The 14,916-nt window shown below is 34.6% G+C and overlaps 1 protein-coding gene across 1 annotated transcript in view; it reads right to left on the bottom strand.

Moving 5' to 3' along the window:
* Positions 1 to 14,916, bottom strand: part of Al (aristaless) — a 310,346-nt gene that overhangs the window by 25,068 nt on the left and 270,362 nt on the right. The gene's annotated exons all lie outside the window — the stretch shown is intronic.

Below are 14,916 nucleotides of genomic sequence, written 5' to 3'. Positions count from 1 at the left end.
TTTAACATTATTTTATATAAGATTTTACACTTTTTTTTTATTATTTTGTCCATGAAGTCGTTGTTTTACTTATTAAACTTTATATTTGAAACCTTAGACTTTCATTTTCTCTTGCACTGAGAAAAACACCATCCTCGTAAAGTAAGATGAAGTTAAGAGAAAAAAACAGAACTAATGACTACGGGTTTATATATTATGATGAGCTGTTTTCTCGGGTTTCGCTCCGTGTTCTGTGTATTTTATCCTCATAAGGATTATTTTCACAACGTTTCGGCAAAGTCCCATTTGCCATCTTCTGATCATTCCCATATTGATTTCAATTTAAGAGCCACCGGTACACAGCTGTTTCAGCCTATTGGGCATCGTCAGTACCGGGCAGGCGGTCCTCGATTGAAGACAAAATGAGAAAAAACCAAGAAAGTACTTGATAAAAATAGCTGCGTAAACGCAAGCGAAACATAAGTGGAACCACCTATTGGTGTGACACCCAAGTCAACTTGCCAAGTTGACTTGGAGTATCAGGTATCAAGGAGTACTTGTCTATTCATTTTTTGATTTTCGTGGAATTATTTTCCAGCAGCTTGACTGTATTAACCTTTCTAGATTTCATATAATTTCTAGAAACATGTGGATTCGTTTTCCGATGGCATTTCAGGTTAGCTTCCCAAATTTCTGCTACCGCAGTTGTCGGTTGATTGGTCAAACCACCAACACTGACATAAAAACTTGGCAAGGTGACTTGGGTGTCACACCAATAGGTGGTTCCACTTATGTTTCGCTTGCGTTTACGCAGCTATTTTTATCAAGTACTTTCTTGTTTTTTTCTCATTTTGTCTTCAATCGAGGACCGCCTGCCCGGTACTGACGATGCCCAATAGGCTGAAACAGCTGTATACCGGTGGCTCTTAAATTGAAATCAATATGGGAATGATCAAGGAGTACTTGTCTATTCATTTTTTGATTTTCATGGAATTATTTTACAGCAGCTTGACTGCATTAACCTTTCTAGATTTTATATATATATATATATATATATATATATATATATATATATATATATATATATATATATATATATATATATATATATATATATATATATATATATATATATATATATATATATATATAGGCAAAAGATAAATCATGAAATGTTAGAGCGAAGTTGGAATAATTGTGTGACTCTTGATGGAGATTATTTTAATAAACAAAGCAATTTTGAACAAAAAAAGCATTTTCTTTCTTAGGCCCGGTACTTTTCCGCCCAGGTGTTACTTTGATTGTTCAGCAGGTTTTCGTTTTAATCACTTCCGCTTGAAAGAGACTTAATCTAATGATTTTTATTAAAATTTAATGAAATTTGAAAACCACTAACCTCAACACAGGTAAATTCTAGTCACTTCTGTGACTTTCCAAATCAATTTTTCGACAACTGTTGGTCAGAGCAATGATAAATAAGACCTCTCATAAGAAGTTGAACTGTACTAAACAAATTTGAAGCCGACCCCTTTTGAAATTAATTCACAAAGAAGACATTGAAGGGGGATAATTTTCAAAACAACATTTGTTACCCCTAAATGAAATCATTGATCGTTCAATTTTCAAACAAAGAATATTGAAAATAATCATAGTGGCTGGCATAATTTTATTAACCTTGAGTTGAATTATTCGATGAAGTTATATTTTCTTCTCAAATCTGTACCGGTTTCAGAAAGACAAAAATACCTTGTGACATTCATCAAGTGTCCGCTGTGTAAACCCAAAGAATGGTAATCCAGATATAATAATGTTCGTTATCCAAGAATAAATCAATTACCTCAGAATGATCGTCGAAAACATTGCACAACATTTCAATTTATTTTAAAAATATATTTGTTCAAGTACGAATGAATCAATTTTGTCGGTTACATTCAAAAGTATTCAACCTTCACCAAGGGCAAACGTGGTGTGGTCTTAAACTTGATTTTATTCAATTAACAGAGAATTTATTTTCTCACGCGAATAACCATTGTAAACGGTACCTACAGAAAGAAGCCGTGCTGTAATGATTATTATTATAAATCTACGCCGTTCATTTTCCTATTGAAATTCTAGCATTGTGTATCAATCAGTTTACGAGGATAACTGAAATGAAATTTGGGTAATCAAGGACGTTTTGAATTATATTGTCAGATATATAATGCAGTAGGTGACTTCTTGGAGAAAATTTGAATAAGGGTTTAAGGGTCTAGGTATAAGCTGAGTAACGAATAAACACAATTCTCACAAGTTAATAACGCCTCATCTTAATAACGTTCCTCCCTTACATTAATATTTTTATTGAAACATTATCTGAGTATTTCCTCTATAGCCGTTCCCAAATATGGATAGTGACTTACACTTTCGTACCATTTGGGAAGTACCATCGAGAGCTGAAAAAGTTGGATAGTACAATGTGTGATTTGATGCAACAATGTACAAACAACTTCATTTCAATGATTCATCTTGGTTCCAATCTACTATTTCTGTTCATTTGAGTAATTTGGTTTCGTTTCATACAAAGTTAACCACACCGTTCATAAATTTTGAGGTAGTTCACTACAAGATATTTGTTTATGCAAATTGTTCGAGTCTAATACATACAATCTTAAATTGAAAATAACTCATGAAAATTATGACCTTACTAGCCCTCTTACCAATATCCAGAGTTTTTAAATTTGACTGAGATTTAGGTTGATCCCTTCCCATGACGGACAAGAAAATTTTAACAGTGAACATGGTTCACTGTTAACTGAAGTTTTCATCGACATCCTAGAGAATAAAATTCTTACCAATCGGCGCATTAACAATTTTTAATACTGACATGGGATCTGCGATTTGGTTACATAATAGTAAAAACTATAAAAATCAGATTAAAGTAAACATTCGATAGTCCTTGAGGAACTGTATCACGATACTGAGCTGGTTAGGTAGGCCGAGAATGTCTTTGAGAGTTCCACTGAGTATGTGCTCAATGGGGAATGTTCTTCAGTTTGGGTTATTACAGCAAATGCAAGTTTGAACAAAATGAAGTTGAGTTTAATTCACGAGTTTTTCAAATTCACTTTCACTTCTACTTCAAAAAACGAAAATTACCTTTATAAATCAACAATTAAGGCAAAATATAAATTATAGTTCAATACCACCTCCACAAGTCACATAAACAACAGTTGTTTTGTTGTTTATTTACATAGAGGAAGATAGGTTAGGTGCACAAAATGTCATATGTCACAGAATGTCTCGGAACATAAGTAAACAGAACCTCTGAAATATGTCATCTTTGTCTCATACAGGTAACAGATTCATTGTCCTTTATTAGCTATAACCGATGTTGCCAAATGGTGAAATAGAAACGAATCCCTTTAAATGTTGAATGCATCATTTCATACCTCTTTTTTAACTATTTAAATAATTTTTTAAAGAAAAAGGTTGAAATGATAAGTTTTAAATGCGTTGTTTTAGGGCTCTTTTATGAAAACTACTTGATTTTCGTCAGGAGGAACATTCCCCATTGTGAGTGAATTACCACAAAATTCACAAGTAGGGAGATTTTGTGAAGACATCAGGTAACCATGGGTGAGTAGGGAGCCTATATATTCTGAGTGTTTCTTGTCATTGGGGGCAGGTCCAGCGCAGAAACTGTAGACTGGATTGTAATTAGTTTGGTGGTACATGTGTTCCAATGTATTTGTCATGTTTGTATAATCATTTGTCGAGCTGCTGATTTCAAGTCTTGGTGAAGTTGGATATGTTTGTTTCGCTGCGTTGCCCGTAATTCCTACATGAGAAGGGATCCAGATGATTTTCACAAGGACACCTCTGGTAGGTGTCGAAGATATCTTGAACCAAAGGATGATGTGAGTAGTTATTGTCGATAGGGAATTTTGATGAGAAAGGGAGTCTTTGCATACGGCAAGTTTACTGTTATCTTTTTTAGGAGACCTCAACATTTGTAGTATTCCAGCTGTGTGTATACAGTAGAAATTGGGAAGTTCGTATGTTGCTATTATTGTATCGAGTGTTTGTAGTAACAAACAGCACATCAGGTACTATTAACTTCTTTGGATACGTAGGTATAAAGGGTTTTGTCGAATTGCTGGTTGTTTATCAGTTCTCTGAATCTTTGTATGAAGATTATGTTAGGCGTATCGCGCTTATTGTAGTTGCTTAGGCATGTATTCAATATAATAGCGGTTTTTTGGTCCATGGCGGAGTTTTAGAAAACAGATACCCAGGAGAAATATATTTGTAGATATATTTGTAGTGCTGTGGTTTGGATTGTGTCAATGTATTTGAGGTATGTTTTGTAGGCATTCATATAAAAGACACTTTCGTAATCCAGTTTGGAGCGGACTTATGATCTGTAAGTCCGTATTAGTATTCCCTCTTCTCCTCCCATTGGTGATGAACTAATGATTTTAAAACGTTGATACGATTCAGTTAGCTTTTGTCTCCTGAATATGTTGTCTCCATGTGAGCCTTTTATCAAAGATAACTTCCAAGAATCTATGTTGATCAACCACTTGTAGCTGGTCCCCATTGAGATCTAATTGTGGAGGTAGAGGATTAAGTTTTTTGCTAAACTGGATTACTTTAGATCCCCAACCTTTATTCGATGTTCCAGACTATCGAGGAAGCTCCATACATGAGAACAATACTCCAAAGAAGGTCTGACCGAGCTCTATAAAGCAACAAAAGTGGCAGAGGTGTGTACAGTTTTCTGGTTCGGAACAGTTTAAAAAAACTGTTTAAAATCTGATTTTTTCGTTAATCAGCTGTCGTCCAGTGTTTCAAGCTTCCGAGAAGCGATCTTTGCAATTATAGCCTATAGTTATTTTTAGTTTTTCATCTGCCCGCGAATAGATCAAGAAATATCAATGAGGTGACGTACAGCGCCATCTGCCCGCAAATAGATCAAGCAATAATAATTTCCTATTATTCTGTCGATACAGATCCCGAGCTTGAGAGTTACAAACAAACATGCATACAAAAAATCATATATACAGGTAAAGCTTATATAAAACGTGTAACGATGATAAACTACAAACTGAACACAACAGCTCATCCGTCAATGAACCCAATTTGAAACCGTAAGGTGCGTAAAACGAAATTATAATAGGGTGGGTAGTTATAGTCGCATAATTATTAGTATGAAAATTTTAACGTCTCGAACAGGGAGTGGCGTTATAATGGACTCTATAAAGCTCCTTTCCTCTTGTAAAATGGTATGTAGAGTCGCTCATGAATGAACAATTTGAGTAGGGTATAATTTAATAATAAATAATAACATGTTGGCAAACCCGCATAAACACTTTATGGTTCACCTGGGGTCTTTAATCATTTGTTTCCTTTTCATACGAAATATCCCAGCAATTAATTGGAAGTCATCGTTGCAAATAATTGAAGTATAGCTAGTTTATTCGATCAATTATAAGGGAATAATATAATGATGGAATATTCGTTTGATGTAATTGGTTAGTCAAAGTTGAAATTCTAGTCGAAGATTACAGAATACCTACCTCTTGAGGCTTTCTTTATTTCCAGTATAGTGGATACAACGTTCAAAACTCGTAAAAAATGAAAGGTTGTAAACGATAATCATGAATTTCATCATAGAGACTCTTGATACTGACTTAATAATCAAAATTGTCAATTAATTCAACTCAAAAATTTCTGGTTCCTCACCGATATACAAAAATTTGAAAACTTTATAGGAAAGAAAGGAAAAAGTAATTTATTTATTTATACACTATTCAAAGGTTACACCCAACTGCAGAACAGAAGTATGAGTCAAATTACAATACAATACAATTACAATAAGTTATTAGGTGAAAACAATACATATAGAATTAGCTGAAGTTGAAGCTGAAAAAAGACCTAATCTCAGAGATGGAACAGTAAAAAATGTCGAGTTGACATGTATGTGGTGTTGGTAGATAAAAAGTATTATTATGAAGAAAAGAGAATTGAAACTTTTTATGTTTTTTACCACTTTTATTTGTAACTATCGTTACTGCAGTTTCGTTCTATAAGGATATTTTCATACTTTTACATTACATATACATTTTTTATAAATTGGACGAACTTTGGACAATTTCCATAGAGCTGGGATGGTACTGGTTTTGATGCAGATATTTATTAATACTGTCAATGGGCGGTTTTACCTGGTTCAAAGCAGCCAATACTTCATTTTCTTCGAAGTAAAGAATATCTAAAGGAGTATCTAAAGATTGTTCTTCGTAGGACATTCTGTCCGAAATTATAGTAGAACATTTTTCAATTGCATAAACTAAACCCCCCGATTTGATCTTCACAAACTTTATTTGAAAACTATATCACGACATGTTTCGGCGATACAGTAGCTTCTTTAACACTGTTGAATTGGTCGCTTTTGGTTACGAAAATAATTGATTTTTGTATCAATTATTTAATATCAGTTACTGGTGCTCTTCTAGGCCGCTTCTTTCTTTGGGTGGATACATTGAAAATGAGTTTGTGGCCATGGGGGCGGGCTCGCCATCACGTTTGGCGCTTGCTGTATCAAATTTTAACTTCCTAGGACTCACCAGTACGGAGTGTTAAATGGATGACTATCGCATTTATAAGTATAGATTGACAGATCCTTCAAAAGTTTTTGCAATGATTTTGAAAATCTAAAGTTACCTTCTCTTAAACTTATATATTGTTCACTCGCTCTCTTTCATATGTGAAATGGTAATATTTTTCAAATCAGTTATGTTTGTATCTCTAGTCGTTTAATAAGTCTGCCCAATTTTCCAAAAAGGAGATAAAAAAGTGAGATGAAAAATTACAAACCAATCTCTATCATATGCAACTTTTGTAAAGTGTTTGAGATGCTTCTTGCGTAGACAATCTACTGTCATGTCAGCACCATTATTAGCCCCAATAAACACGTTTTCATGAAAGGACGTTCAACAATCACCAATCTTGTAACAATTACTCAATGTATTGCGGAGGGCATTGATTGTCAGTCTCAGACTGATGTCATCTACATTGATTTTTCTAAAGCGTTCGACAGACTTGACCATAATATCCTGCTCAACAAGCTTACGACTTTCGGGTTATCCAATGACTCAATTATTCTCTTCAAATCGTATTTTTGGCCTCAAATCTGTCGAATATGTAGCCACATCTGGTGTACCATAAGGATCAAACCTGAGGCCTCTACTCTTCACTATGTTCATTATTGATATCGGAGCTGAGATTGATGTCAATTTCGCTTTATACGCAGATGATTTGAAACTCTATCACAATATAACATGTTCTAGTGATTGCGAACGTCTCGCCCTGAATTTAAATCGCGTTGCTACATGGTGTCGGAAGAATAATCTATCTCTCACATATCCAAATGTAATGTTATGTCTTACTCACTGAAAACGAATTTGACATTACACAACTTCGTCATAAGCAATCAAGTTCTGGAGCGTCCTGACGCACTCACTGATCTAGGTGTTACTTTTGATTCATTTCTCTCTTTTAATAAACGTATTGACACTACTCTTATAGCTGCTTATCGCATGTATGGATTCTTAGTTACAAATACAAAAGACTTTAAAAAGCTTCAGCACTGAAATTACTTTATTTCACTTTAGTTCGATCTAGGCTGGAATATGCATCTGTTGTGTGGAGTCCCAACTATTAGGTTCATATAAATCAACACTCACACTCACAATTTTTGTAGCCTTGAGGTGAGGCGTAAATATTATTCATTTCATTTTTTATTAAAGGTCATAAACAATATCATTATCTGCTCTCAATTGTTACATATGTTGAACTTCTGGGTTCCTAGACGGTCATCTAGGAATAGTGTCACACTTTTTCTCAACAGTCCATCTACAAATATAATGAAAAAATCTCCAATTTATACAATGTGCGATACTTCTAATGGGGAATGTTTCTCCTGACGAAAATCAAGTAGTTTTCATAAAAGAGCTCTAAAACAACGCATTTCAAACTTATCATTTCAACGTTTTTCTTTAAAAAAATATTTAAATATTTAAAAGAGAGGAATGAAATAATGCATTTATCATTTAAAGGGATTCGTTTCTATTTCACCATTTGGCAACATCGGTTATAGCTAATAAAGGAGAATGAATCTGTTACCTGTATGAGACAAACAAAGATGACATATTTCAGAGGCGTGCTGTTCTGTTTACTTATGTTCCGAGTTCCGAGACATTTTGTGACATATGACATTTTGTGCACTTAACCTATCTTCCTTTATATAAATAAATAACAAAACAACTGTTGTTTATGTGGCTTGTGTAGGTGGTATTAAACTATAATTTATATTTTCCCGTAATTGTTGATTTATAATGAAAATTTTTTGCCAAAAAAATTATCCTATCAAATTTGTCTATTTCTAGTCATGTGTGTCGAAATAACCAATGAAACCATCATTACACTGATAACTACTCATGGATAGTTTTCACGGGTAGTTATCACTTATGTCATGACATTGCTAAGCAACCAACACAATAAAGTTGTTTGACATTTCAGTAATTCAATTTATTGAATTATTCGAAATAGATGAACATTTCAACCTAGCAGACCACTGTTATAATATTCATGCAGTCATTGTTCACTGTGGTTCTGGCGTTGAACGTGGTCATTATTACGCCTTGGTCAAAGAAGAAACGGACTGGTTTAAGTTTGACGATAGTCGTGTCACAAAGTGTTGTGGCGATGCATTGAATTTATTGGAGCCTCTGGAGACACCCTACATTTTGTTTTATGAGAGAGAGGACATTGTTGGATCAAGATCTTCAGATGATGTGGTGCTGCAGGTTTTTCCGGGTTTTCCTGCAGCTGAAAAAGCAAATGCGCCACTGGAATCAATGAAGTCGCCCCGGAGCGCCAATTAATTTTTATTGTTGTATTTATTTTATTTTTAATGTCATATATATAATATATATTTGGAAAAGCAAAAAAAAAAAAAAAAAAAAAAAATTTATTTCTCCCATGTCAATTCGAGTGATGTCAGTGCTTTCATCTCTTCATTAATTTTTGGAAAATTCATAGATTTCCCAGCGATATTATAAACAATTTTCGTGGGACAAAACGTTTTGGATAATTGTATATGAAAATCTGGTGCTCATTCTGACGAAATACGTTTTATTTCTGAAATAATTCCATTGACAACTTGGCTGACGTTGGGTGACATTCACGATACAAGAAAGTCAAATAAGAATTAAAAGACTCCGATCAAGATAAATCAAACCAATTTTATCTATATTTGATGACAGAAGGAAGGCAATCAGCTGGTAAAGCAGAATGTTCAATATGTGGAAAATTTTTCAAAATACGAGGATTGAAAATCCACATGCGAAAAGTTCATTCTAAATTAATCAATACTACAAGTTCCTATAAAAATTCCAATCCCGTTAATGATTTCGAAGAAGAATTTGGCCCTGGAAAAAAAGAAGTTCCATTTCATATCCATTTATCAAACTTGAGAAGAGATATACATATTATTAAACGTATTCCGAAGGCTGCAAGGTTACTCTCTGCAATTACCCTCACAAAATTAATTAACGAATGTGTATCCAGGAATTCTTTCACTGCTTGGAAAAATTTGCTCATGTTTGCTTATAAAAGTTTTAGTATTCAGAGAACTAAAGATAGTCGAAAAATTTCAATCACAACAATAGTGAAGAAAAATTTGAATAGTTTCAATAATAACATTACGAGATCGACTAATTGTTATGCCAAAATTTCTGATAAACATACAAATTATAATGACATCCTCAAAAAACAAGTACTCTCGAAAGTTTCTGACGGTGATATAACAGCAGCTGTTAGATTTCTCTGTTCTACTGATAGTCCTGCTGAATTTGATGCTGCAACATTGGAAGAATTACGAAGTAAACAACCTGCTTCTAATAGTTTATACAATTCTGGACAATATACAACTTCCCATAGTCCTCTGGAAGTTACGAGCGTAGATGTTCTCAGAGCAGTGAGATCTTTTCGCACCGGTTCTTGTGGAGGTCTTGATTCATTGCGACCGTCACATATTCAAGATATGCTAAGTTATAGTTCCGGTAGTTGTGGCGAACATCTTTTGAATTCTTTAACGAACCTTTGCGATATGCTTCTTTCTGGAAAGGTCAATCAATACATACGTCCTATTTTATATGGTGCTTCTTTATGTGCGTTAAAGAAAAAGACTGGCGGTCTGCGTCCTATAGCTGTTGGAAATTTTTATCGACGTTTAGTAGCGAAACTTGCTTGTTTCAATTTACGAGAAAGTCTTGGAAATCTATTTCGTCCCCAACAATTTGGATTCGGAACAAATGGTGGTTGCGAGGCAGTAGCCCATGCTGCACGATGTTATATTAATCAAAATCCTAACCCAGTTGAAAAAGTTTTTCTGAAACTTGATTTTAAGAATGCATTCAATACTATAGACAGGAATTTCATGTTACATTCGGTGGCTAACGCCATACCAGACATATATCCTTTTATTGAACAATGTTACAGTGAACCTTCTTTCTTAATATTTGGTAACGAAATTATAATGTCCGAACAAGGAGTACAGCAGGGAGATCCACTTGGACCACTATTGTTCTGTCTTTCTATTCATCATATTATAACTAAAATATCCACTGAATTCAACGGCTGGTATCTGGATGATGGTTCAATTGGTGACAAAGCAAATGTGGTATTAGACAATTTTCGTCACACAATAAGTCATTCGAAAGACCTGGGACTTGAACTAAATTTCGAGAAATGTGAACTCATTTTTCTGGATAAACAGGGCCCTAACATCATCGATCAATTTAACCTAATAGCTCCTGGTATACGAGTGATTGAAAAACCCAATTGGTTTCTTCTTGGTGCCCCATTATCTGATGATGCCTTAAAATTTTGTTTGGAAGAAAAATTACAATCACTTCGTGTCATGTCAGGACGTTTATCTATTTTACCAACACATGTCGCATTCCATTTATTGAAGAATTCATTAGCCATTCCAAAATTATCGTATATTTTGAGGTGCAGCCCTACTTGGCATGACGAACAGGGATTACAAAATATCGATGACGAATTAAGAAGGATGCTGGAACTCATTACTAATAACCGTATCAAAGACGAAACTTGGTTACAGGCATCACTTCCAGTTTCTAGAGGAGGATTAGGAATTCGTTCAGCCACTTCACTCGCTTTGCCATCATTTCTGTCCTCATTTTGCAGTGTTTCCGATCTGATAGAAATTATCTTACAATACCCAAAGCCAATATCTGATTGTATTTTTGATCGGGGAAAATCTCTTTGGGAATCTAGAACTGGCCAAACAATGAAAATTGAAGACATGAAAAACCAGAGGGCATGGGATAAACCATTACTAGATCAAGCAACTAGTATTTTACTGAAGACAGCTTCTGACACTTCAAAAAATAAGGCTCGTCTTCTCGCAGTAACTGTGAAAGAATCTGGTGCTTGGTTAAATGCTGTTCCTATAGCATCACTTGGGACTCTATTGGATGACGACTCTTTCAGACTTGCCATCGGATTTCGACTTGGTACACCACTGTGTGTTCAACACTTTTGTAAATGTGGTGCATTTGTGGATGAATCGGGTACTCATGGGTTGAGCTGCCGTTTTAGCGCTGGTCGTTTATCTCGCCACTATGCAATTAATGATCTAATCAAAAGGGCTTTAACTTCAGCAAAAATTCCTGCGATTTTAGAACCCATAGGCACAAGTCGAGACGACGGAAAACGGCCGGATGGTATGACACTTGTTCCATGGAAAAATGGTAAATCTATTGTTTGGGACTTTACTTGTGTAGATACATTAGCAACTTGCCATCTTCCTGCTATTTCTGCGAAAGCCGGTGCTGCTGCTTCTTTAGGAGAAAGTTCCAAACTACGGAAATATCAGAATTTGGGAAATAATTATATCTTTCGCCCAATAGCTATTGAAACGTTTGGTGTTTTTGGCCCTGAAGCCTTATCTTTCATCAATGAAATTGGAAAAAAGGTAACCGATGAAACCCACGAATCAAGAGCCACATCTTTTCTCATTCAGAAAATTAGTATTGCCAACCAAAGAGGAAATGCAGCTTCGTTTTTCGGTACTCTCCCTGATTCCAAAAAACTTGATGAAATTTACTTGATTCCTGAAAACCAATTTTATATAGAAAAGAGAGGTAATAAGAAACCACTTAATGAAATTAAAATAAAAGCAAATGAAAAAAATACTTTATCTCAGCAAAATTCTCAAATGGGTTTCAAAGATATTTCGGATTGTTCAGTGATAAATTCTTCAGTCAAAACCTTTGGGTTAAATGGTTTAAAAAATATTGGTAACACCTGTTTCATGAACAGCGTAATTCAATGTTTATCAAATACGAGATGGTTATTGGAATATTTGAAAAAGGATGAATTCATGAAAGATATCAATACTAGTATTTCTAGTATGAAGGGTGCTTTAATAAAATCGTTTGCAGAAGTCATCAAGGAGTTGTGGTCAGAAGATTCTTTTGATAAAGTAGTAAATACAGCCTCCTTAAAAAATCAGATTCAAAGTTTTGCTCCTCGATTCATGGGTAATTCCCATCAAGACGCCCAGGAGTTTCTCCGTTATCATTTAGAAGGATTACATGAAGAGGTTAATATAATTAATGAGAAACCTAAACCAATCTTAACGGAGATTGACGAAAAATTGAGCGACAGCGGAAATGCACAAGAGTCATGGCTCACATATTTGAGGATGCATAACTCTTAAGATTGTAGATAATTTCGTTGGCCAATTGAAATCCACGATGAAATGCACACACTGTGGATACTCTTCAGTAACATTTGATCCTTTCTGGGATTTGTCTCTCTCCATACCACAAAGAACCGACCAATTGAGTTTGTGGCAATGCTTAGATTATTTTACAAGAGAAGAAACTTTGGATGGAATTGAAAAACCGACGTGTTCGAAATGCAAGGAAAGGAGAAAATGCATAAAGTCCCTATCAATCCACAAGTTTCCCTATATTTTAGTAATACATTTAAAAAGATTCTCTACAACTGAAAATAGAGGCAAATTGAATGATGTCATCGAATTTCCTCTAGAAGGATTGGATATGGACAATTTTGCAGGAGAAAATGTGGCTACTTGTTATAATCTATATGCACTTTTAAATCACAGTTGGACTACTAACAGAGGACATTATACAGCATACTGCAGACACCCGTATACTAGCGCGTGGCACAAATACAACGATTCACACGTGTCACCAATTTCACCAAAGTCGCTTGTGAGTGGAGAAGCATACGTCCTCTTTTATGTAAAGGATGGAACAAAATCGCGCCTTCAAGATAACCGAGGGAAAGTTTAACTTTTAGTTTCTTCAATTTTGTAATTTTTTTCAACATCTCATTTTTGTAAATAAAACTCATTTACTTACTTTAAAAAAATTTATTTCGAAAATGTCACTTCCTCGCTTTGGTGTTCAAAATGATGCGGCAATTGACAAAATTATTGAAGAAAATACACCAAAAAATATTGTCAATAGTAAAAAATACACTTGGAAAATATTTATGGAGTTTTGTGACGCCAGAAAATATGAATTGGATGTAAATCGTACTCTCGAAGAGCTTGCATTAATACTCAAGGATTGGGCGATTAATATGAGAAAAAAGGATAGCACAGAGTTTAAGGAGGCTACTGTTAAAACCGTATGGAATATAACAAGCAAATTATTACAAGAAAAGTATTACAAGGAGTATAATATCATGCTAGACCCCTTTAAAAGTGTTGCATTCAAACAAGCGCGGAATGCACGCGACGCAGCACGAAGAAATTTACAAACAGATCCCACTAAACGCAAAACAAGCTCAGTACCATTAACTTCAAATGAAATGAGTAAAATTATAAACTTTTGGGATGAAAATACCCCTATAGGACTCCTACGCAAATTTTATCACATAGCAGCGGTGGAATTGGCTTGGAGAGGTGGTGAAGGTGCTGCTTGCTTAGTTGATTATTTTCATATCGAAAAGGACAACAATGGATCTCCAACTAATAGGATAGAATATATTCCAATTTTCAGTAAAACCTGCTAAGGGGGTTCAAAGAACTGCGCCTCTAGCAAATGGTTAGTTCAAAATAGTGATAACAATGCTTGTCCTGTCAGATTATTCATTAAATTATTATCAAAACGAGGCACAAATATCAAGACAAATAGACTATTTTTAAGGCCAAATCGTCACTGGAAGACAGGAAGCGATAACTGGTATGACAATATGCCTCTGGGTAGAAATATAATCAACGGATGGACGAAATCTTCTGCTGAAGCAATTGGCTTGGAAACGAAACAGAGGAAAATAACCAATCACTCTAATAGAGCAACTGCAGTCAGTCAACTAGCTAAGAGTGGAGTTCAAGAACAGCAATTGTTGAAAATTACTGGGCACAATAATGGAAATTCCATAAAACCTTATTTGAATATTGATCAGGAACATCATAACCAAATAATCAATAGTATGCGTGGAAACACCTATGCAGTAACCGAGGCAAATACAGCAAGATCAACGGAATATCATTATACGAATTGTTCTTTTAATAACTGTGTGTTCAATAAATAATTTTGTTCGAATTGCACGTTATTTTAGGTAACATCCCTCCGCCTTCGGCGTCGGGATGTTACCAAATAACGTGCTTTCGAAAACTGTAATAAAATTATTTCGTTAGTTATCAATGTCCTTGGGATATTATAGCTGATAATTGTCCTTTTTTAAAGTAGAATATCTAGATACGTATAAATTATTCCAACTTGATATAGGCGCTGTTGCCAATATGTGAATTAGAAACAAACCCCTTTAAAAATTAAAACCCAACTCTTGAAACATCAATTTGAATACTTTTCGAAGTGAATTTGAAAA

This window comes from Leptinotarsa decemlineata, unplaced genomic scaffold (assembly GCF_025532065.1).
Source record: "Leptinotarsa decemlineata unplaced genomic scaffold, Ldec_3_MD MMD2_tig00026374_RagTag_RagTag, whole genome shotgun sequence".
NCBI lineage: Eukaryota > Metazoa > Arthropoda > Insecta > Coleoptera > Chrysomelidae > Leptinotarsa > Leptinotarsa decemlineata.
Note: the sequence above shows the minus strand (reverse complement) of the source record. Positions and strands in the feature narration are given on the sequence as shown.